Source organism: Malaya genurostris, chromosome 3 (genome assembly GCF_030247185.1).
Source record: "Malaya genurostris strain Urasoe2022 chromosome 3, Malgen_1.1, whole genome shotgun sequence".
In the NCBI taxonomy this organism is placed as follows: domain Eukaryota; kingdom Metazoa; phylum Arthropoda; class Insecta; order Diptera; family Culicidae; genus Malaya; species Malaya genurostris.
In genome coordinates this window covers 38,597,766-38,624,853 of record NC_080572.1, presented here as the reverse complement: position 1 = coordinate 38,624,853, position 27,088 = coordinate 38,597,766, and the positions used below count along the sequence as shown (strand labels likewise).

General features: G+C 37.1%; 1 protein-coding gene across 3 annotated transcripts in view; it reads left to right on the top strand.

Annotated features, from left to right (window-relative positions):
* The window catches only part of LOC131437783 (uncharacterized), a 215,709-nt gene that overhangs the window by 104,479 nt on the left and 84,142 nt on the right, over nt 1-27,088 (top strand). Inside the window, exons 1-2 of one of the 3 annotated variants that reach the window (XM_058607354.1) lie at nt 3,144-3,693; nt 5,275-5,457. The gene's annotated coding sequence lies outside the window, so the exon portion shown is untranslated. Of the gene's footprint in view, nt 1-1,483; nt 1,529-3,143; nt 3,694-5,274; nt 5,458-27,088 lie in introns of those variants that run through there. The other 2 variants (XM_058607353.1, XM_058607351.1) reach the window with 2 other exon arrangements.

The window sequence follows — 27,088 nt, the reverse complement described above, 5'->3', positions numbered from 1 at the left end:
GAATAATTTTATGTGAATAAATTCGCGGTCTCACTGGTAAAAGAATTGGTTAAAGAGCAAGTTGTATTGGTTGTTGGTAACAAAAAATGTGGCCGTCTATTGGATTCCGGTATAAAACTTGAAGTACTGTAGTTCTTCAACAACGATGATAAAAGTAGAACTATGCCAGGACAAAGAGATTACGTTTCTATTAGAAATAATAGTGGCTATGTCTTAGAGAAACTTTTCAACAATTCGAAGAGATCAGTAAACACCAAATTTCATTCAGTACATTTGCGGTGCTAAGACCAAACTGTAAACTTCTGTATACTTTAAGTTGTCATATGGAATGTGTTTGTACAATTCATGAAAACGTTGACTTTATGCTTCACAGCCTCAAACAGGTATTCCTTTCAGATTGATTGTAAAGCGGACTTTAGAAAAATTACTACCCTATACTTTCGGAAACGGAAGTTGGATCTGTATGAAATTACACAGTATCTATTCAGACAATGAGATCTTTAATTTGAATCATCATTTCTCGGTTGATTTTTCATTAGGGCGTATAAGCAAGTGACAGTTTCTCTTTAATCACTCTCTCTTTCGATTATTGTGATGTGATTAAAAAGATTTTCTTTGATATCACTATTCTGTTTGAAAGTCGAAAGTTTCGGGTATCATTTCATGCAAAGAGTTGAGTGATAAACGTGAAAACCGCTTGGTAATTAATAGAAGAGAAAGTAAACAAAGAGAAACTGTCACTTGCTTAACGCCCGCTTTTCTTCACTATTACTGGTGTGTTCGGAAGCGGAAACCGGGCACTAATAGTTCCAAAGTAAATTTAAATATCCACCAACTAACAAGGTCTGTCGACTAAAAGAATCTACTAGTAAATTGTATAAAAATGTGCTCCTCGTTTCGCTATCGCTTGTGAAAAAGTACTCATGAAATTGAAAAGTTTCACTAATCGCACTGCAATACCGGAACCGGAAGTCGGATCTGGATCAACTTTTCGAGGACTTTTTGAACAATTTTAAGGCCTTTCATTTGCATCTTACTTTGTAAAAATCGGTTGAGAAATTTCCGAGAAAATTGAATGCGCATTCTCTCATAGATTTGCACATATTGCCTTGTAATACCGGAACCGGAAGTCGGATAAAGATAAAATTCAAAAGCGATCTATGGGACTATAAGACCTTTCGTTTGAATCTAAGTTAGTGAAAATCGATCACGTCATCTCTGAGAAAAGTGAGTGACATTTATTTTAATTTTTTTTGTGCGTATCACCCTGTAATTCCGGAATGGATTGGTGAGATGGACCGATACTGGTCTTAGCCGTCAAACTGACACAGCAAAGAAAAAATGCCCATGATCCACACTGTCATCATCTACTCTTATCAGTTGTAACACCAATTTCACCTCCTGCCAACGAGTAGCTAGAACAACTTTGTTAATGCAGACCCTCTAAACTCAAACAGTAATTGTATAATTTTATAACTTTCAGCTAATCCGGCTATTTCCTCTACCCTCTTAAGGTGATCGCTCTACGGTAAGTATTTTTTGTTGTATTTTTCAATTTGCTTATTCCATTCAACTTTATCTTTCTCTCTTTATCGAGCCGCCTCACTTCCCATTCGTGTACCTTTCCATTTGTTCGGTTCTTCTTTAAACTTCAAACGTACACCCCTGGTTGGTATCGGGACCTGGCAGTCGAGAGGTCCATGCCATCGCAGTATAAGTCAGCTAGCCAGCCAAACCCATGCTGCTTTTTGGCCCCGGTGAAACATTAGCATTTAAGGTTCAGCTCAAGCCGAAATCCACGAGCTCTCGCTCACCCGACGGCAAACAACACGGCGGTTCGGCTGGCCTGTTTCATATTGCTTATTCATCCACTACGCTCCCAAATCGGCCGGACGAATGTGTGAAGGGAGTCGCAAAACGAGCAAAGGTTCAACATCAACTCCTCGTTCCAGTTCAGCTTCAGTCAACCACTGAATTCCGTCCCGACCCGACCAAAATGAACAACTAACACGGCAACAACCCGTCCGAGAATAAAGCAGGAATGTTTGTGCTATGTTGTGTTGTTGAATGGGCGAACGCGTTACCGCACGCACACACGCACATATCTACTGAAATTGAGACTCGTGTATTCGCACGCGTCGTGCAATTTGAAGTTGTTTGCTGGATCCGCAGGCTAGTCCTATCCTCTGAATTGTAGTGTGCGTGTAGATTGGAAAGCAGGTTTACCTACACCATCAAAAATTGCCTACTGTACCGTACTAAACTCTGAAGCAAGTTTGAATGTTTGGACATGAATGAAATGACTTGCCTTTCGAACAGTTTGATGTATCAAAACAAGATGGCTTCAATGCTCTTCTGTCAGATCTCTAGAACTGCGTACTGAAGTTGGGAGAGATTATGAGAGTTTGGTAGGGACGAGTAGAAAAATTACGGACGTTGTACTAAAGATAAGGTAAAAAGTCAAAAGGGTCAATAAGGATCACTAGCGTCTATTCTACATTAAAAAGTGGTTTTGAAACCTCAAATACCGAAACAGAACCTTTGCATGAAACTTTATTCAATTAGAGATGGGCAATTCGCTCCTGAGCTGTTCCAGTGAATCGAATCATTGAAGTGAGCTGACAGCTCACAGCTCTTTTTAAAAGAACCGCAGCTCACCAGCTCACTCATTTGCTACCCAGTTCACTGCATTATGACGCAGGGAACACGCTACGAGCTGATCGGATCTTCGGCTCTTTAAGAGATTCAATTTAGTCGACATCAATTGAAGATAAATTATTTCGCATGGCATTCATTGCATCATTGCAAATCAATGATTCAATTTCGATCATGCATTTGAAAAAAAACCGGTGCATAAGAAAAACGGCGCACAAAATGAACCATAAGTTCAAAATAAAAGAGCTGATGAGCTGATACATCGAATCGGTTCACTTTGGTGAGCTGATCGGTTCGGAGCTGTTCACCAAAATGAGCTGTTTTGCACGCCTCTATATTCAATCAACAAAAGCTGTCAATAAACTAGAACATTAGATACTTTTAGCACGAAACATTCATACACCTCGCTCTCACTTTGCTCTCTCTTTCTCGGCTATGTTCGGAGCAAGGTTCGTATAACAGTTTTGAGAAGCAGTAGTCTATCGCAGCAGCACCAAGAGAGTGGTGTTTAGTACTGTTCGGGAACGTCGTCAAGATGGCCATTTTGTTTATTCCGATAAATACTACCTGCTAGGATTTTATAGTACGGAAAATCAATAAAATTGTGTCCTCAAAGTGGCCACTTCCGGTAGTTCCTTAGACCGAGGTCGGTACAATCGAAGTGGAAAAAGTGCTAGTATCCGTCGGGAGACTAAATTGTGACCCCATTTTTCGCGGGGAGAAGTTTAATAAGTGCTGAAGTTGAAGATGGTGTAGGACTTTTTTTTTCTTCCACTTGCATCCCCTCTTCGTCAATTTTCGTGTAGTCAAGCAGTGTAGCTCGGTATCGAGAAGAGTCAGAGAGAGGATATTCAATTCTAGCCCCGAGACGTCGTTTTTCGTAGTGTCTTGCGGTATCATCGAGGAAAAAAGAAAATCCAATAAAAATTTTCCCCGTGAACAAAAAATGTTCTTCATTTTGCCGGAATTTGTGTAGACTATTGCCGTACGAGAACCATTGTATCCATGCTGAGGAGGAGGAGCTAAATCTTATGAAAAGTGGGTGATATTTTCAAAAAAAAAAAATTGTGATTGTTTTTCATTTTCAATTCAATAGCGGTAAATTTTAATAGGAGTACAATTTTGTGGAAAATAGTTGATTTTTGTTTTTGCCTTTCTTTCGGTCACTGAACAGAAGATTGTTTTACCTTTCACTTGTACTCCTAGTTCGCTAGTTTCGGTTCGGTTAGGCGCAACCGAACGGAGCAAGCAAACGTTTCTACTGAAAAAAGTTTTGTGGAGTGTGCATTCAGGCAGTAACAGCCCAACACAATAACAACAAAAACAACAACGACATCGGACGAACAAGCGAACGTAAAAAAAGTAAACGTGAAAAGGTAGAAAATCAAGAAGAAAAAGCCAATACCCACGGATGAGAGCATGAGAAGAGATGAAACGAAAATTTCTTGGAAAGAATACCGAAAAACGGAACGGTGTGTTGGTGAAATGTGGCCGAATGAGGAAAGTTTCAGATGTTTGTGGTGGTGGTAGTGGTGGTATTGCGGGAGGACAGAGTGGCAGCAGCACACCGCACTTGTGAAGAGTTTGAAGTTAATTTTTTTTCCAATTCCATTGGAAAGAGATGTTGAGTGAGATGCAACGCAGAGCACAAAGTAAATTTATCGCGGTAGCAGTGCTGCCAACCACTAAGATATTTTGACAGGGATGCTGAATGCACTGACCGGCTGCAGTGGATAATTATGCTTTGTCAAATGGATTTGTCGGATTATATTGGATCGGTGTGTGTATATGTGTATGCATTTATATATGGATCTGAGATTGCACTATTGACGAGCTATCCAATTTGGATTACGGACCAAAGCCAGTAGCGGAGAGAGATTTCACAGTGCTGACAGTTGAACGCAACGTACAACGGAGACATTCTAGAGCGATATTTTTCGGTACTGGTTGCGTCGTATTTGTTGATGCATTATATTCCTATTAATTGCGGGAAATGAGAGTTCCCGTGAATTATTTCTTCACAAGATTATTTGCACCGAACAAATTGCATCAGCGATTCGAAGCAACACGGAACAAAATGGATGTATTAATTGCATTTTGTAAAATGCGTCACCCTTCTGAAGTACGATGTGTGATCGAACGAGTTGGAATTTATTAACAGTTGTCGCAATTGAGAACCCAGTTGTAATTGAATATGAAGCAGATTTACTATAACTTCCCCAGACGAACGATCACAAAAAGTTAAATAAATAAAAAAACATAATATACTGTTATCGTAACCAATATATCTCCAAGAAGTGACAACAATTTAATTATATTTTTATAACGTTTCATCTTCAACTCATCAGTGCATTATCAGATTATGATGAGCGGCTTATGAATCAATCCTGGTGAATCAAAGTAATTCGTTAATCAGACGTAAAGTTGATGCCTTTTGCAAAACACGTCGCTGTACCGAAGTGCAATGTCTTTTCTGACGTGCCAGAAGAATGAAACAATTTTACAGTATACTAGCAGTATACATAATTTGCTAATGCACTGATGAGTTGAAGACGAAACGTAAAAAAATATGAAATCATTTATGCGCATTTTGTACGAACTTGATCTTTGACTCAATAGTGACTTTCAAACGAGCCTAAGTTTGGTTCAATATTTTTCGAGAAAATGAGCGGAGAAGAAAAAAAGTGCGATTTGTCGGTTGCGTCACTTATGTCATTGTATCTCCGGAACCAGACGAGATAGCCATTTGATTATAAATACTATAAAACGAAAGGAAATCGGTTCAGCCATTTCGGGAAAGCGGTAAGAAAAATTTCTGAAGAATGTCCATTATTACACAGACATTATCCAAGCTTGTCGCGCTGAGTCGAATGGTATTCAAAACTATTGATGTCCGAGTTTCCGTTTAAAAGTCGGTTTTTTTTTTCAGCAATTCGATATACTTTCTATATTAGTTTAATACAATTAACTCAATTTAGTTCTATATGCACTGCTAATGCACTGAAGGGTCGAGGACGAAACGTGAAGAAAAAAACCTTTTTCAATCCACCTAGTGGTGTAATGATGCCTCTCATATTAATTATATTTTCAAAAACATCACTATAAGATTCTGTCAAGTTTCTTTTTTTAAAACTTGAATAAAATCAAAAAAAAAAATTCGGCATAAACTACCATAAACTTTTCAAGTTATAAACAGTTGTGTCAAGTTAATAAAAATTTAAATGTGGTAACCCTGCACGCAATACAAAATTGAACAAAGCACGCTGTGTGCTAGGCGGGTGCGATTTCTTCTTCTTCCGTACCAGCACGTACCGATGCGTACCGATTTTGCATCGTTTTGTATGACAGTTTGAAAGATTTGATACTTATTGCCCTATAATTTCGGAACCGGAAGGCGGATCTGAAAGAAATTGTACAGTATTTTTTAAGACAATGAGAGATTTAATTTGAATCATGAAAACGAATGTGACATTTATTCTCATTTTTGTGGTGCATATCACCCTGTAACTCCGGAACCAGAAGTCGGATCGGGATAAAATTCAATAGCGATCCATGGGACCATAAGACCTTTCATTTGAATCTAAGTTTGTGAAAATCGGTTCAGCCATCTCTGAGAAAATAGAGTGACATTATTTGTAACCAGAGCTTAAAATTGTCACGCATTCTCAATGGAAGAATCCAATCCAACAGCCTCATTTTCAATATTTTACTGTCTCATTCGTAAATGACCGACACCAGAACAAACGAAGAGAGACGAAGCATTTTCGTTTCTTATTGAAAAAATGAGAGAGAATAATTGCCAACGTCACTCTTTTCTCTATGACAAGACGAAACCAAACTAAAGTTTTCAGGGAGCATCAGCAGAATTTAAATTCTCATTCTTTCATCGATGCATTGAAAATCTGTGACGCTTGGCTATAAATACTAACTAAAATATGATAAATCGAAGTAATTTCATCCCAGAACCTCTTTGGAAACCAAAACTACTACAAATTCGAGCACCAACAGGTAAAAGTCATGGTGAAACCTTTTTCTGTCATTTTCGATTCTCACAGCTTCGGTTGGATATCGACACTGCATACTATGGGATTTTCACTGAAAACTGCAAATGACTGAAAGGGCAAATGAAGGAAAACACACAATTTTGAAACTACTCTTCCGCTTATGTCATTGGCTGTACATGGATTTCGTTTTCATAGTTTGCAAGCGAAGCTGATAGTGACAGTAATTTCTCGTCATTTTCGTCTGTTTTGAGTCAATGAAAATGACTTTTATTAGCTCGTTACATACACATATACATACATACACACACAGACATTTGTTCAGCTGAGTCGAATGGTATATGACATTCGGCCCTCCGGGCCTCGGTTTAAAAGTCGGGTTTCACAGTGATTGTATAGCCTTCTGGAATTTGTTCGACCTGGCGATGTGGAATAATGTATCAACGTTTTAAAATAGTTTATGATCGACTTTCCCTGCTTAAAACTAGAAACGATCTGTTGTCATCATAATTATTTATTAATGAGCAGTCGAAAGGGTGCAATGTTCGATAGGAAATTCCGTTAATCAATCTTTATTCACAAAACGGAACTTTTAGTTTTCGTGTATATGTTCAATGAACATCGGAAAACGCCAATCGAGAACAAAAACACTGTACGCTTCAATTTGTATTTGGCTTGCATCGGATAAAATTATACCAAAAGCCCGAACGTATACAATTGTAGTTATAGCATTAGGTTACCTTTGACAGCGTGTTTGAGATAAACACTTTCGGAAAATCGTTTTTTTCTCATTTTCTTGTAGTTTAATATTTTAAAAATATTGTAAAAATATTCAGTGTAAGTTACCAAGAATATTTTTTTGCTCACTTGTTGAGAAAAAAAATAAAACGCGTTTTCTGAAAACCAATTTTTCGATGTCCGTGAACACGACCCCGTAAAATCTACTGAACCGATTCTTTTCAAACTTGGAACATACTTTCATAGTATATAATGCCTCTACGTTTTTGAAATTTTTCCATTTTCATATTATGATAGTTTTTCACCTCAAGATTGGCGGAAATTTTTTTGCTTAAATATGCCACGAACTGTTGAAAAATCCAAATAGTAACTTGAGAACGACAGAGAGGGGAGAAATAACACGTACTTTAAGTAAATTTAATAACATATTATATAGGAAAATATATAGGAAATAAAGATGTGTTCCATATAAAAAAAGTCATGTGCGTACGCAAACCGTTTTTTTTTATTTGTTACCAACACACTTTCGGGGGTTGGGGTATTATATATGTGCATCATAGGTGCTAAACTGCAGATCATTGAACATCCTTTTTAGTGTGCAGAACGATTTGTTCCTTTTTGTTTTGTGCTGTTTTCTCGCCTCACCCACTACACAATTTTTTCCACTTTTCTTTTATACCATGATGAGAAGACATGGCAAAGGACAAATTTCCAGATAATTAGGGGAACGTGACACCTGAGCCAATTTGTTCTGATTCCTGGCATATCGAATAATGTAACCGCCATTTGTTCGATGCGAACTGCTTTGTGAACGCAAGTGTGTGTGTCGAAGTAGTTCTACGCAAGACATTAATATTATTTGACCGCAGAACTGTATGCAAAGCTTTGGTATATCTTTCCATCAGGAAAATGACCGCAAGTCACAAAATTCCAAATATCCAGAGGAACGTGTCACTCGCGCCAATCGTTCTGATTTTTAAGAATCTAGGTCGGGGTTCGAATATACGATAACTGGTGTGTAGGAACAATACCCTAAGCATTCATTCATGCACCAATCTGTCGCAGAAATGTACACGGTGCGAAAAATTTAATACACACACTAGGACTATTTTTTGCTGACGATTTACTTTTAGTGAGAAATTAATTAAGATTAAACTTTTTGATATTTTATTCAATATCAATTTTTGTATTTCGCACCGTCTGTATATCTGCAGAGGAACATTTTTTTCTATTTTGCTCAATCTTATTAATGTGTATGTTGAAATAAGTGTGTCGTAAATTCGTCGTACTTTACTATAGGTGCACCGTCACATTCCTAGAATTAAATCAATGGAACCTTGCACAGTTCACACAATATATAAACTTATGAGAACGATTTTAGATACGTAAAAGTGAGAAGTTTTATTCGATTTCACGTCATCCAGCTATGTCACTGATAATACACACTTAATTTTTTCGTGTTGGTGCTGGTCGTGGCCCAATGTAGTAAGAATCTTTAGAAAGAGGGATTCATCATTCTTTCGGGAGTGAATAAATCCTTGCTGCATGGTCCTTAAAATGATTTTCATCGATTTCTAAGCATCCCTTGAGTGTTGTTCCGAACTTACTTCTGCTGATTAACAGTGCGACCGGCACGCATACCAGGAACTACATTATTATGAAACTCAGGTGAACCCTTCACCCTTTTTCTCCAACCTTTGCTTTTGTGACATACATTATTTTACATACAATAATAAAGAAAAATCATTTCCACTGATGACTCGGCAATTCATGATTCATAAAATTTCTGCTGACGGCAATAATTGACAATTGATAAATCAGGATTACCGAGATTCTCAGTAATTATACATTTTGCCGAGACGATTATCGAGCACTCGGTTGTGCAAATTTCGACATTTTTTTGCCGAGACTCAGCAATAAAATTCAAGTGTGTATAACTGAGTATCATATACCATTCGAATCAGTTTGTTGAGATCAGAGAATGTCTGTATGTATGTGTGTGGTAGTGTGGGTGTTTATGGGGGGGTAAATGTATGGATCTATATATAACAAGAATAGTCACACACTTTTCTCGGAGATGGCTTAAGATGGCGAGTCAAATGAAAGGTCATGTGATTCTACAGCCAGCTATTCAATTTCATCCGCATCCGTCTGGTTCGAAATTACGGGTTGTTGAGTGTTGTAGGTTGCAAAATACGGATTTGAATCACTACACAAAAAGTGTTAAAACTAACAAATATGCGATTAAATCATCATAATATCCGGCTCTGGATGAACCGGAAGTAGTGATCAAAAGCTTATAAAGAAGAGTTCACATTGATCTCTTAGAGATAGCTTAAATAATTTCCCCAAATATTCAATCCAAGTAGGCGAGGAACTAGGAACAATTGGAATTTTGGAACAGAAAAGAAAAAATCGTTCGAAGAGTGGTATAATTGTTTCAGTGTTGACTATAAATCTTTGAAGAATTGGAATATAGAATGCTATTCCAGAAAACAATTTGGAACGTGAGATAGCTGTGGATTGAAGAAGAAACCCTCAGCCACGACCAGGATAAAACGCTATTTGCACTATTCCGGGACGGGAACATCTGGGACTATCCGGGACGTTTTTTTCCTCATCGGCGATGACTGAGCTGCCGGCGTGTGCATGTATTGGAATCCCGGATCCGTGATAAAATCCATTCGGTTGCCGCCGATATTTCTCGCCGAGTTTTTCCCGGCGCCGACGGTGCGAAAAACTCGGCGATGAATATGAAAAACGTCCCGAATAGTCTCGGATGGTCCCGTCCCGGTCGTCCCGGTATAGTACGAATAGACTTTAACTGTGCTGTCAGAGTGAACGTGCGTCAGCCTAACATTTACACTTTGTTTAATACTCCAAAGTGCTGAGCAGAACCCGCTCGACTCTTAGGATGTAATAATCAACATAGTATAGTCAGGCTATCGGAATTTTCGAGGTTATATCAAAATTATGAGAAATCATGAAGAAAATCGATGCAAAGTTTGCCTTTTACGTTTTAAAAAGGCTACGAATGCGAAATCTGTTAGCAAGACATTTAAAACCATTATCGTGAAGCATTTTAAACCGTTTTATAACCTAGTTGATATTATACTTATACGAAACTACTTTGCTTTAGCTGTCATGCCATTGCATACCGGTTCTCTAAAGGTACAGTTTCACAAAAATTGTTCTGTTTACAACTATGATAAAGATAAGAAAATTGAAACACGAAATTCATCAGATCTTTACAAAATCCTCAGAACATATTTCGATTGCGAAGGCTTACATAAAAATTTGCGGTAATTGTTTCACAGGGATTTCTCCCGGGAAATCTCATTCAAACTAGGTTCAAATTTCATATAGGTTCGATGGTTGTAAAGAACATTTTGTCGCCAAAGTATTTCGTGATAAAATGGGCACCGAGACTGTATCATTTTCCAATGAACGTGGTAAACAAACGCGAGTAAAATTTTTAAAATGAATAACAGAAACCCAGGCAGGATTGTTGGAGTTCGTACTACGTAGTACTACGAAAGGAACTGATAGAAAAATTGGTTCCGTGAAACAACATGCTGATCCACTGATCCAAATCTAGAGGTAAAATTGAAAAAAGCAAAAGATTGTTTCAACTGTGTTTATCATCCTGTATTGTATGGTGAAGATGTCTACCACCATAACTTATTTTTGGGCCTTACAAATGTATTGTACGATCACGTTGCAATCAGTAGTCCTGAATCGTCGAAAGCTTGGACCTCAGCAGCAGTGGCTTCTCGACATAGTAAGATCGGATTTACCGGACTTTGTTGTCGTTACCTAATTGAGAAGCGTTCAATTCTGAAAAGAGATGACTTGCTTTCTTATTTGCATGCATTTGGAAAATTTGCAGAAAGTGTTGGATGATTGTTTTGGTATTGATTTGCATCATTCATATAAAAACTATGTTGAACTCTTTTGTGATAGTTGGGTTTCGGCAAATCTTCCCGTCGCTTCAAAATTACATATTTCGAAAAAAATTGATTTTACATTTTATAAGATGCACATAAATGGAGCTTCATATATCACACAAATTTATATTCAAGAACATGTAAAATTGTGTGATTTGAAAATTACATGGTTCTATTCGAATGAAATAAAAACCAAAAAATCGATTTTTATTTTTACGTTTCGCATTCAGCTCATCAGTGCATTAGCAGATTATGTTGATCTGATAATGCTTGCTTAAGTCCTTCCTGGCGTCACAAAAGTACGAAACAAATTGACGGCATTCTGACCGCCAACAGATTGTAGCCATTAAGGGGTTTTGGTACCTCTTGGGCATCGGTTTGGTACACATGACTAAATTTATTTATTTTCCTTTTTACGTATCGCATTCAGCTCATAATCGATAATAGCAGCGCGACTTGAACAGAGAAACATTAGATCATAAGCTCACCGATTACTCGACTGAACCACAGAAGCACATATCTGTTTGTTGAATAATTGATACATATAAATCCATACAGCAGCCCTTGATACCGAATTCAAATTACACTCTTAGCATGTGAAATTCTGTGCGAGTGGAATATTGCGTAATTTGGATAATTAAGTAGTTGTGAATTGTATAGTTTGTAGAATTATGTCACCTGTAAAATTCATATTTTTTGTGTGCACCTAATGAAATATCATATAAGAGAGTATTGCGATCATACCAATGAAAACCTTATAAAATCATGTATGTATGTATGTATGTATGTATATGTGAAGCCACCATCAGTTCAAGGCATTACCAATGTATGCGGGTAGACTTACAGTAGATCCGAATTTAATTATCAGATAGCTTTCATATTATTACTGTTAAGAAGGCCAAAATGGGTTATTTGGACCCGGCGCCTTCCAGCAATAACATCCAGCCATATAATAAAGATTTTCGCTGTACCAGCTTAAACCCGCCTGATGGTTTGTTTGTTAGAAGGGCGCGTCTTACTCATTTCAGACCTTCAGGGAGAAACACGAAGTTTCTCCCATGTGACTCAGGTTGGCAATCCACTCCATCATCCAGTCATTCACTTGTAAGATACCCTGATGCACTCCCTGCCCCTCACCATTGTAATAGAATAATATAATATTTGTGACGAAGTACAATATAGTAAAATAATAAGACATAATATAATATCATTTAATATAATACAATACAACAAATCGTCATACAATATAACATAATAAAATATAACATAGAGCAATATAATATCACATAATATAACATATATACTACAATATATTATCCTATAGAAGGGTTCCGTCATCATCCATCATCTCCGTTCCGCTATCCACTCATGTTCGAAAACTGACAATTATAGTAAAATCTGCTATCTCTTATCGATATGTTGACTATAGTGTTTGTCCGAAGAAAAGATGCCTACATTCCGTATCTCCTCGAAGTAATGACAGCAACATTATTATATAAGTAAAATCAAATAATATAACTCATTATAATATAATATAATATAATACAATATTATATAATATAATACAATACATATAGTATAACATAATACAATATAATACAATATAATATAATATAACATAATATAATATAACATAGTATAATATAATATAATATAATACAATATACCATACTATAGAAGGGTTTCCGTTATCATCCTTCATCTCCCTCCGCTAGTCAACTCATGCGCTAAAACTGACAATTATAGTGACATAAGCTATCTCTTATCAATATGTTGACTATAGTGGTTGGACGAACAAAGATGCCTACATTCCGTACCTCCGCGATGTTATAACAGCAGCAGTATTATATAATTAAAATCAAATAATATAACTCATTATAATATAATAAAATATAATACTATATTATATACTATAATACAATACATATAGTATAATATAATACAACGTAACATAATATAATACAATACATATAGTATAACATAATACAATATAATATAATATAATACAATATACTATACTATAGCAGGGTTTACGTTATCATCCTTCATCTCCCTCCGCTAGACAACTCAAGTGCGAAAACTGACAATTGTGAAATATGCTACCTCTTGCTATTGTCAATTGAACAGAATATGAAAAAATGTTTAAGGAACGATCTCACCAGTATCCTGAATCCTGTATTTAACGTATTTTCAGTAATGTGTCTTGGTCGATCGCTTTACCACCTAAATTACGTGCGGTAGACACTAAATCATGCGGCCAAGATGACGCGCCAGTAGCAAAAACGTTGAACATTCGCGATTTCGATGATAGCCATCACTATAATGATCGTCCGAGTAAAACGCAGCAAATGAATTTGAGCGATCTTACGCGACGAGTGCTCCACACGAATCACTACAAATACATCGTCCGATTGATAAATCATACATGAAAAATAAAACCTTGCGACCGAACGTAGTTTCAGCCATTTGTCGTGGAGAGCACACTAAAATGAAAAATCTGTTCTCTACAGCAACTTCTGCTACTTGTCGCAAGATGGCACATCACTTTTTAAAATGTTCAGGTACTCGTGTTAACTATTTCTATTTTGGTGGTGAAATACACGATAGCGACTTGCGTGTTGCAATAATGAAATGATATCAATATTACGAAATAAAATTTGGGATTCCGCACTTTTGATTTCAGGGCATTTTCAAATTTTCACATCACTGCATCATCAATAAAATGACTTCTTTAGCATATAAAACCATGCGAATCCGGGAGGCGGAAACGGAATACGAAAAGACCGACCGGTACAGCCCGAGCGAAACACAATTAACACTGCCAATGAAAACCTTATAAAATCATTCGCACAAACTATAAAGTCGCAGAAAAACACTTTAGATACCACGAGAATTTTTGAAGCGCCGTAGTATTTTCGAAAAGTCGCCGTATTGTTTGATTACTTTGAGTATTTAAATAAAAATGATTTCTTATATATTTAGAATGCTTATTTTCTGTTAAAAATTAAAAACCTTGCTTAATTACATCATCGCTTGAGTCAGAGCTCCATTTTATGAGTTTTTGATCACTGCTTCCGGTGCATCTAGAATCGGATATTGAACACCAATGTGTCCAATGGGATATTGATTGGTCACGCGACTTTAGGATTTGGAAATGTAAATGATTTGCAACGTATCACACCCAACAACCCGTAATTCCGAAATCGGATGAAACTCACACGCATCCATACAGACATTCTCTGATCTCAACGAACTGATTCGAATGGTATATGACACTTGGTCATATATATTTCTGTTAACAAAATCAAAATGAGAAGTCATGGAAAGGCACAAATCTTCCAAAACAAGGGAAACGTGATATTTGTGCCAATCCGTTCTGATTCCTGATTCATAAGGACCGATGACTTTGATTTCTAGATCAATAAGGACTAATGTATACATAAATATATTTATTCCCCGTGAATGTACTATACTTCCGATTTTTTTTTCTGAAATCATGAATCATACTCTAGCGGTTTAATACATGTAATCAAAAACATCAACACACCAGCGAGCAACACAAAGTCCAAAATTCCAACCACGGTACGACGTCCATGATGGCGATGTTCTGCTGCTGATGATGACTTGGACATTTTCTCTATGCGCTCTTATCGGAAGAGAAATATCAAGCGAAGGTATTTAATGAGAAAAAGCACAAATTTGAGGGAACGACCGAACTAACAAAAAAAATAACACTGTTTTTCATGGTTCCTCAGCACGACGGACCTTCAATGCGGTTCTGTTCATCCGCACCCTGGGTAAGTGGGGGGGAAGACGAACTGAAATGACGCAACTAGTCTGTGGTCGTGCAGCCTTGCTTGATGTATGATGGCATGAAAGAGTGATCCTTTCGTCGGAGTCGTCGTCGGTCGTAGCGCGATTGTTTGATGGCAATGATTACCAGTGGTATGGTAGGTGGTGACGGACGACGGCCATTGCCTGTTGTCCCAGCATAAAACGACGAAAGGGGGAAAATGATTCAACTGGACTAAGATCGCATGAGAAGAAACGGGAAGGAAAAAGAAAAAAAAGTATTTCAAATATTTACTCTACGAGCAAGAGACGTGAAAAGCTCATTGTGAGGTTCATTAGGGATAGCATAGAAACGATTTTTGGGATGTTTTTTTTTCTTCCTGCGTTTGCTAGGTCAGAACCTTTCAAAAGCGGATTCATAATCATAATCGATTGAGTATTAGCATTATCATGGTGGTGCGAGATCAGAACGCACCTTTCTAATTGGTGTGAGATGGGGGTTTTAATCAATTACCGACCATTTTTCTATTGCCTGGTGTCAGTGGCAGATGTATGTTTAAGACTTCGTTCCGCAATATTCCTGAACGGGAATAAATTTTTCGACTTTTTTCCAACATGAGTAGACATTTTTAATAAGTGAAGAATTGAGTTTGATATGGTTCGTGAAGGTTGTGTTACTTTACAAAGAGTATCATTCTTCTTGAAACGGTTGTAGCGGTTGTCCTTTAGTTACGAGGATTCCCACCTGCAAGGCCTCGCCCGGCTGTAGCGGGCCTAGGAGAAGGTCGGGCTGCCGGACTCTCAAAACTTCCGTTGGGTTGCAGCGCGACCGACGACTCTTAAAGATTCATGATTTATTTCATTATTACTTAAAATATTCCTTAACTTAGCTAAACTTATAACCAAACACAGATTGGGAATCGCTAGATGGACGACTCAACAAAAACCGCGAGGCAGGCGTAAAGTTAATACTATTTACAAAACACCTGACGTCTCGGACGAAACAAAATTATAACAAAATCTTGTTGTTGTCGATTAATACAAGTGCTTCTTAACTTGGTCGAAAACTGTTTTTCAAGTTTCTTTGCTATTACACAATTGACAAATAAATCAATCGCGAATTAAATTGTTTGTTAAAAAATTACAAACACAGAAACCGGGTTTTGCAGATTAACTAGCAACGTTCTGACAATAAGATCTGAGAATTCGTTAGGATAGCTAAAGAATGAAACACAACAATGAAATCTCATTTGTAATTTTTTGGGTAATAATCAATTTATAATTTTGAAACACAACTAAGCTAAGCTTTTAAATTTCCTAAAAATAAAATAAAATGTTTGCTTATATGCAGATGGTTATTTCGTCTATTCTTCTACTTCGAATCTATATGCACGGTTAATTCGCTGTGATTTATGTAACGTCGTCTATATTGTGTGTTGTTACAGTGTTTCCAGTAGGTAATGAATTCGTCTCACAATACGGGCTGCAGATGGTTATTTTAACTGACTAGTTCTAATACAAATCATCAAGATTAATCAAAATATCGTCCATCGCTAGTTACTACTACTGAGAGGTGGCTCAAAGGCAGTTTTCGAATTCCATCTCGAAAACATGTTTCGTCTTTTGAGGTGATCCTAGTTTGATGCCAGGTTGTGTTGCATCCAGTAATCAGAAGAAGCAATGCCAGGTGCGGCAAAATGTCCCACTTGAGCGTGTCCAAATATTTTTCACAACTTCACGACTCGACGATATGAGGCCGAGCGTTGTCATGCAGGAGAATAACTTTATCATATCTTTACTTGTATTTAAGTCGTACTTCTCCACCAGTTCGCTCGTACATCTCATCCAAGTCAGTCGATATAACAAAACCGCTTACGTACCGGACAGAAGATACCAAGTACAGTATTGTGTAGTGAACAATAGAACGACCGCGACATGAGTGAACCAAACAAACAAAAGCTACCGCCGACACGAAAGAATAAAATACAAAACCGCTTACGTACGGGACAGAAGATACCAAGTACAGTATTGTGTAGTGAACAATAGAACAATACCGCCGACACGATGGAATACAATTGTTGTTGACTTCAGGCAGTGCAAAATTCGACTTTCGATACGAGAACTTGAAGGTTTGCTTGAGGAGCAAATGCATCTTGACATTAAACGTGTGCATTTACTTCAATGTAACAAGACGAATAATGTTGTTTACATCCAGTTTTATAAAGAGTTGGATGCAATTCAATTCGCAAAAGACAATAACAATGTGCACTATGTGGAGCACGAGAACATTAAGTACAACATTCCAGTATATATGGAAGATAGTGCTATAGAAGTGCGTGTGCATGATCTTCCCTCAAGCGTCATCGATTCATATATTCGCAAAACTATGTCCCAATACGGAGGTATTCTCTCTATGGAAAAAGAAAAGTGGAAGAATTTTTTCCCCGGTATTCTAAATGGCGTACGTTTATTACGCATACACTTGAAGAAGACTATACCTTCTTATGTGATTTTCGGTCAAGATACAAGAATTCCGTGCAAATCACTTGTTACCTATGACAATCAGATGGCCACATGTCAATATTGCCAAAAAACCTGTTCACTACGGTAAGCCATGTGATAAACTGGACAAGGAGACAACTACACTAAAGGACAACGGTGCTTCCTTCACACCAACCCCAACCAACCCCAATACACCTGTAACAGCCACCAACAACAATGAAGCATCCCCTTCAACGAAACCATCAGTATCCCCTATAGAACAAAGTACACCAGCTGCAGTTAACAACTTACCCTCCAACCAACCAGCAACTGCAACCAATGGACAACAAGGCGCATCTACAGCAACTCTCAACGAGCCCAAGACTACGATCAACAAGGACAACGAAAAGAAAACGGAAATCACACACAACACCGACGACGAAGCAATGAATGATGAGATAACCCGCGGACGAAGTGACCCCCGATCCTCGTTGGATGGAAATGGAAACTCATCTTCCTCATAGAAAAAGGGTGACAACGAGATCCAATAGCAAAAAAAAAAAAATTAAGTAACAAAAATGTAAGCCAATCGGCCACGTAAAACTTTTACGCAAAAAGGCCAGAATAGAAATTTGATTATAAAAAAAAATTCGTACTTTCCGTAATGCACGGCTCAAACACATCAAATGCATCCTAAAAACACGAAGCAATATGAACTGAATATTAATGATAGATGTCTAACATCTGGAAACTATCGACATCAACTGTTACAGTTCAAAATTCATAACAACCAGAGCCATCTTTTGAAAACGGACCGAACTAATATGCACTTCCAATATGACGAATAAGTTGAAAACTAAATTTATTCGATCCAGTTATTATGATGTTGAAATAATGATTATTGCTTTGAATTATTCAACCGAAATAAAGTATCATACATATTTCACATTTAGCTTATTCCTCCCTTCTCGAACGGATTGGAATATTCGGTCAATGTATTAATTAGAAGTAAATCATGTAAAGCTTTCGATCCAATGGAAAATCAGATCCCACAATTCAAGTAATATTCCGTAAATAGAATTAGCCCACATAGGTTAAACTATGCGCATTTCCTACGCACCGTGTATCTTTCGGTAATGTGAGCCCTTGTTCGATAAGACATTTTGAATAAATTGTGAATAATTTTCAAAAATTAAAATATGTTTTCAGCATTATTTCTTACATCACAATAACTATGATATTTCCGCTATTATTTCACAATGATTTCATTATATGTCTGGAATGAATGTTAAAAAGCAACTCTCTTCGACGATTTGTTTTAGTTCTGTTAAGACGCAGAGCCGCCTGGTGCTACTTTTCAAATTTGATCAGTATCGAACGAGGAAAACAGGTCGGAAAAATGACATGCGAAAGTAACTATGAAAATTAAAAACCGCGAAAAAGTTACCACAGAGACGGGACCCGAACCCATAGTAAGCTTCTATCCGGGGAAATCGTTTTGCCAATTAAACTACCCTGCTTATGAAACACACGAAGAAACACCCGAATTGAACAGAAGAACCGAGCATGTTCAGCTGTGCGCCACGCAGTTCAATTATAGTCATATCTATGGAAACCGCTTCCCCAACAATCACCGCCACGTCGCATCGCAAGTCTATTTTCACTCTCCACTTTGCCGTCAATCGTTCGATTCAGCAGAAATGATCGGATATCGGGCTTAGACAGCAGGAACCCGACAGGTTCGGGTTTAAGATTTTTCTTATTTCTCCTTGTTCGTGTTGGGTTCGAAAAATCATTGAGAAAAAGGAATTACAAAATTCAAGAATGTGAACTATGACAGTTAATTGGAATCAATTATGCGATGTTCACATGGCTTCATTAAATTCGTATCTGCTAATGCTCATAACCGTTTTTTAACCCAAAGAATATCTGTATCCAACGATAAAATGTAGAAAACTGCCTCGCGGAGCATTGAATTAACAGTAGAAAGACAGTGTCGCCGTGTTAAACGTCTTACCGTACTGCTTTTTTGGCTTTTCCCCATAACTTTGGAAACCTGCGAAATAAACGTTTTTCTCATACAGAAACAACCAACACACATGCACAAATCATCTCACTAAAAAGGTGAAACGAATGGGAAAATTGGCATTAAAAAATCTGCACCAGTCTACGTACGTATGTGTTTGCGAAACAACGCAGACGTATGGAAACGCAAACACGAGTCTCAGGAAAGCAAGTTCTCTCGGTTGTACAATACACCGGGGAGCAGCAATTCGTTTGGAGGAAGAAAAGGAAAAAAAGTTCTATGCCTTGATTTCACATCCACTTTCCACAGCCAGCACCGGAGTGAACCAGCATCTTCCTTGACCTGACGGTCGGGTGAAATCCGGTTGGGTGCGGATAGCACCGAAGGAGGAGGCGGCAGTTTTCTCGGTATTTCGGTTTCTCTCGTTCGATGCGATATATGTGTGTATAGGAGCAACAGCTAGAGAACGAAAATTCGTTTCAATCGAATCTTCGGTTATGTTGAACCGATGGCAGTAGGCGCTCTCAGCAGAGGCAGAGCCTGTATCAGCTTTCTGGCAAATTCAACAATGCAACAGGGGGTCGTATAACTGTAGTGATAATGTGGAGTTTTTGGATAAACAATATTTCTTCTGAAACAGATCTAGGTTATCTTTCTTCTATAGGTAAGAATGGCGAAACTTATATCGTACTTAAATTCTAGTTCGAGCTTAAGCTTATCTAAAATATAGCATTTTAGCTGTCAAAAGTCAGAAAACTTATATTCAAGTCATTACGTGGTGTTCACATGATAAAAAAAAAGATGGATGGGTAATGTCAGAGACATAACTGGATGATCTGAAAACGAATGAAACTGGCACGCTTCCTTCACACTTCTGAATATCAGTTATTTAATTGGTTGTGTGAGTTGTGCATACTTCCCCCTTCTTCACTACAAGAACTTAATACGATGCACCTACGTTAAGTACGGTTTAGTTACATCAAACATCCTGACATACAATTAAATATTACGAAGTAATTTGTTAGTTCTTTACGAAAAATTTCCTCTAATGTAATGCAAATGTAATGAATAATCAAATATCTGACACCACTTGCACACTCTGAAGTCAACAAAACGCATTCAACCTTTTCTGCAATGATTTTAATATGATATCACTACTTACAGCTGAAGAATGGAAGATTTTGGTCCCGTTTACATCGTAATCTGTTCGTTTGGAATTAAGTAAACTCATTAGTTAGTAAAATAATAAGATGAATTAGAGCAATTCTTATTCAGAGTCATAGTGTTTGATTCGAATGAATATAATGAACGCCATTGATTTCAATACACCTGAAATTTTTCAATGTAGTATAATATGTTACTTTCTCGAAATAAACTGTCACCAAAGTCAACAGTGATTAATCATTTGAAAACATGTTTGATAATTGATATAAGGAAACATCTGTAATTTCTCCTCAAGAGTTATCAACGAATATGACAATAATTGATATTTTCCAAATATTAGAATCTATCAGAAAATTTGAATTCTATTCCATATATTGCGCGATACATTCTATGCGTTCGCTATCATACGGATAATAACATTTGAAAGTATGCGAAAGCATAAATCACGGTTGGTCTATTTATCCTCACTCGTTAGAGATCTTTTATATTTTTTCCAAAAGCTGTCAAATACATCAACATCGTCAATTATTTAATATCACACTACATACTAATAGCAAGCTTGGGTCGAGTGTAACATAGCCGTATCATGGTGCTCGCATACGCTTCGATTTGATAAAAAGAAAACTGTACCTTTTTGTGAGTAACTCGAGCAGGGGAAGGCGACCCGATCAGAAGAAAATAGTTAATGCATATCGTATTATGTCCTTGTCTCTGACTGGCAAAAGAGCTTAAAGTGATATTCTTGAGGATAAATAAAAAGTTAAAATGGTTTAACAGAATACTTAAAATTGAGCTAATTGAGATATTTCCAATAGCAAAATAATAGCATAGTAAAAATTTAAAAAAAATATTTCTGTTGTTGATGCAAACCAAATGAATAACACAGTAAAATAAAATGTTGAACAACTATTTTACTAAGTTCGTAAATTTTATAATCCAAAATTTTAATGAACATCACATAAAAGGAATTCGTACAAAAAGTACATATTTCGTTTCGATTCGCATTTCGTCTTCGGCTCATCAATGCTTAAAGCAGTTCAAATTGATGTTTTCAAAATTCATTGAAAGCGTTGGTCTTATACCTACACAAATTATATTATCTCTAAATTACGGAATAATAGCAAAACGAGAAATTGTATCAAATTGAAGCATTATTTTGCCATTTTAATAATAATATAATGCCTATATAAGCAATGATAGTGAGATGAACTCTGTATGAAATGTTCAAAACGACGAATGTATCAATGAGAGATTCTTTTTGTTTACTTTCTCTTTCGATTATTACGGTACTCTTAGCAATCCTTCACTCCGATTATTTACCGATAATAATAACTAAAGCTATCATCTTTGAATCTCCACTGAAGAAATTACCGAAAAAAGTAGGAATGTTTCGTAATAAGGGAAAGAGAAAGTAAACAAAGAGAATCTCTCATTGTTACATTCGTCGTTTTGAACATTTCATATAGAACTATGACTTTGATATAAGTTTGTTATTATTTTATTTTATTATTTTATTCGGATTTTTTTAGTATACGTCTCACACTCGTTCGAAAATGGGCTGCATGCACTGACTCCTCGCTCTTTCAACAACTCTGCCTGAAAGACCGTTTGCCTTTTGAATTGATATTTTTATTGATATTGATATGTTAAATTTAAGTCCTACGGCAGGAGTGGATTGTAATAAATTGTAAATCAGTGAGCAAACAGCGTTTTAGTGAGAACCTTTTGATAACGATTAAATAAATTATCTCAGAAATCGATTCTTTTCTTACGTTTCGCCTTCGATTCGTCCTTGCATAACAACTTATTTTGAACTGGTATGCCACAGCATAAATGGCTAAGTAGAGGTTTTTTTTTTTAATAAAAATTTTATTGAGGCCTATTTGCGTACAAGCTTTACGTGGTCGATTGCGCCGAGTTTTTAATCAAAATATTAATTTTAATATTCGATCTCGTTGTCAGCCTTTTCCTTGGGGAAGAGTAGCTTCCATTTTCATCCAGCGAGAATTGAGGGGCACTTTGTTCGTGATTCATCTTGTCCTCCATTGCCACCTCGTCGGTGTTGTTGTTGTTGTCAAACGTATTATTGTGAGTGGTTTCCGTTCTATTTTCGTAGTTGTTCGCAGTCTTGTGCTCATTGTCATTTGCTGTATATGTCGCCATGTTGTACTGCAGTTATTAGCTGGTTCGAAGTTGAAAGTGTTTTTGGAACAAGAGTATTGGGTTCACTAGTCACCGTTGCTGAACGGTTGTCCTTGTTTTTGGTTGAAGATGTCGTTTTGGCAGTTTCAGTGCAGGGTTTGCCGTAGTGTGCAGGTTGTTCACAAAACTGACATGTAATCAGCCGTATCTCATTAGTAACCAGCGATTTACAAGGATGCATTCCGCCCTGACCACAAATTACATAAAATGGAATTGCCTTATACAGTCGCATACGTAACACATTCCACCATAGTTCTTTTTTGATGGGAAGAATTACTCCGTACTGCGACATATTTTCTCGATCGAAATGATCACTCTGCGAGGGAAGGTAATGTATACGCACTTCTATGGCACCGTCGAACATGCACACAGGGATTTTGTATTTAGCGTTGTCATACTCGAAACTGTGCACCTTGTTGTTAACCGAAGCGAATGCAAATGCATCTCGTTCACGTTTACACATAATGTACACATATATTTAGAAGCTACATCATTAACCCATTATAAACCAGGGGTTCCCAAATTTGAACCAAATTAGCAGATATCATCAATACCATCATATTTTGTGTTGAAGATGTTGGGAAATGCTAAATCACTTTTATATATCTTTTCCGAACGAAATTATCCTATGTATGATATATCATACGCTGGGACAATACAGTAGCAACAAATCTGCCTATATTTTGAGAGTGGTATCTATATATACGGTTCAATGTCTTTTAAATAGTACCGGTACAAGTACTATGATGAAGGCACAATATAAACAGAAATATTTGGTGCATTTCGGTTTTTCTGGCCCGAAATGGTAAATGACTCTAAGGTTAAAACCTGTGTAATCGAAAATAAAAATAACTTCATTTGTTTCCATCTCTTCATTTTTAGGAAAATGGATTACCTATTTGTATTTGTATGGCATTTTAGATATTTGAACGATTTTTTTGGGAGTATCGTAAGCTCATTTGATAGTAATTTAATGTGTTTAATAAGTTCTTGAGGTATTCATACTTCCTTTTATAAGTTAGCGTTCTAGTTCATATTCACGTGTTTGTCAAATCCTAAAGGGTCCCTATCCTTATCCCTATTTTTTGCAGCCATGTTTTTGAATGTTTCACATTTCGAAGATAAAACAAACTCAATTTGTTCTGCTAATGGCAAGGGGTTTTCGAAAGACTTCTATTAATCGGAAAATTCTGATGCTCGAGTTTATCGGCTAACGAAATGCTTTTGAAAAAAATACTGCTGTATTATCCCACCGTATGATATACCATACGTTCAAATGTTAACAACAATTTTTTGTTGTTTAACTTATATTTTTAGAATTTCACTGCAGAAATAACTAATTTGAACGTTTGGCAATGGTTTGTCTAAAGATGGAAGTATTACCTATGTTTTCGAACATAAGATTCACACGAATATGTTGCTTACTTTTCTTTGGTCATTTGTGTGAACTTTGCAAGGTTATAATACAAATAAAACAATGACACGTGAGGACAATTTTAATATACAAATAAATTAGAAGTGTGAACTATCAACTAGTGCTCAAGTAAAGCTGTTAAGCAATAAACATCTAAAGTATACACATAATAAAATATAGGAAGTTTTGCGTATGATATATCATACGCTAGGACATAATGGGTTAACGTCAAGATGCAAAATTTCGATTTCGTTTGCTGCTGATGTAACTTTGCAGCGCTTCAAATTAAATCAAATTGAATTTGGTCTTAAAGGTTTCATGCTTTTGTAAATCGTATTTGCCCATTTCGTATACTCTATTGTTCACAACACTACATTGACTTTGTTTCTATCGTCTCGACTGTAAGCAATTTTCGATTATGTCGGATGAGATGTAAACACGACCTGTGAGGTAAAATTTAAACTTTTACGAAAAACAAATTGAATTATCGCAAATATACTATTGTCAATTTTTATTGTTTCCGAGAAGTATTGTGTTGATTGGTCATCGATGGAAGGCACTGTCGAAAGAAAACGTTTAACGTCGTACATCTTGTTTAGAGTTGAAAGTGGAAAATGTTCTTCAAACAGATTCATACTTCCAAAGCTGAACGATAGCAAAGTTGAACAAATTTAAAAGCAGTTTTTTTTCACTTGCCCAACTTAGTACTAGTACAAATGAGTTACAGAATTAAACATCCCTGGAGCCCGTTTTACCCAGATCTTCATCTGAACAATAACTCGTTTTGCTACGCAGTCATTATGATTCACAACATCCAAATGTCGGTGTTCGATAGTTTCGCCGAAACAACAAAAAAATAACAAAATCCCATGGCAACTCGACAACCGACATTGCTGCTTGCCTGGCATAGCGGCAAAAGGCTGGGAAAACTTGTGGGACCAAAACCATGACTAACTCTCGCCGATCTGAGGAATTCCTGCGCCATACTGCTTACTGCTGCTGCTGCTGCTGCTCAATGGTGCCTTTACCAAACACGACTTCACCTTTTTTTTTTTTGCTCCATCTCCCTTTCTCTATCTCGCTTTCTGCCAGTATTTGATTGCTTTAGACGTTGTGTTCATCGCGTCGATCCGCCCGTTCGGATGCTTCGTGTATGTGAGGTTCAAAACCTGCTCTGGAGTTGGGAGTTGTGCTTCGTGAAGATGAAGGTGGTGGGTGGGGTGGCCTCGAAGGAACGGGCGGTTTGCAACGGAAAGATGTTTGTTATTAACATGAAACCACACTGCTGCTGTTGCTGTTGCCGAGTAGAGCTCTAAGCATCAGCGATAGGCACGTCTTTGTCGTCGGTTAGGCTTGGTGCATGTCTAGAAGAGGGCATCAGCAGGCACCCAAAGAAATGAACCAAAGACTGCTCGAAACAGAGAGATAGAGAGAAAAAAAAAGAAGTTGCTTCGCTGACGTAGAAAAACTGGAGAGCTGGGTCGATTTTCTAAAGGCAAGGCATCTTTAACTAAGCGTTCGCTACTTAGTCGTGCTGCTTGACGGCACTACGGCCTTCTTTGTGAATTTTGCTAGTTCCTAGAGAAAGGCTGGAAGCTCGACTTGACGTGTGAAGAGTTTCGAGTTTCATAATTTCGAATTAATTACTCATAACTCAACTGGTTACGAAAGTTAATGATTGAATTATATCAATTGAGCCCTAACAAAGTTTTGGATATTCGTTCTTTGTCGTTAATTTGCAAGTCCCCCTCTACTCCAAAACCGTATTCTAGAGTCAAAACTTTCTAAAGTTTACCGAAGCTTGGGACATATTTTCCATTAGCTACCTCCGTTCCATTTCGTATCATTAATTAGATTGAATCTAATACGACTATCTCGTCTTGTAATCGGTAGAAACATGCAAATTTAAACCCAGGCATTGTCTCAGTTCAAGCACTATGCCAATTTTTACAACAAAGGTGAAACCGTAGCTAGTATTCGAAGACGACCCACCTTTCTACCCACCAGCTCTAACCTATCGACCCCATCCGAGATAGTACAAGAGGTACCGTTTTGAGGACATACGCACACACGCATGAAATCAAACCGGGTGATTAATTATTTACCAACTCATCACGATAATAATGATGATGATGATGATGATGGCGATGATAATGATGATGATGAGGATTCACATTACGATTGCGTCGATATAGGCATGGGGATCGAGTCGTGGGTGATTTGGCATAATTGGTTTGTACTGGGTTCCTCAATTTTTGAAAGCAGTTTCAACCGATTCTCTATAGTCACGCAATAATTCAGCGGTGCGGAGGAAGTAATTTGGTACCAGTTACGCAACCCTTTTCGGAAACGTGTTGTCTATTTGTTGAGGTCAGGACTTTTTTCGTGGATTTAGGATTCCTATTGTCTGAAATGTTGGAAGATAGTTGAATATGGATCTCATTTACTCGTTTTGCTGTCAAATTTTATTTGCATTTTTATTCATAATGCCTTAAATTTTCAGACGAGCTGCTGAAAGTGTCAGTTCAAATTCGGGTACTAGAGTTTGAAACAGGTTTAAGAAAAAGAACGGAGTTGAGTTTTTGATCATGGTTGAATTAGGGTTGAGTTCTATAAAACATTATGAAGATTCCCTCAAATGAACATTTCCGGATCCTTGGAGAAGCCT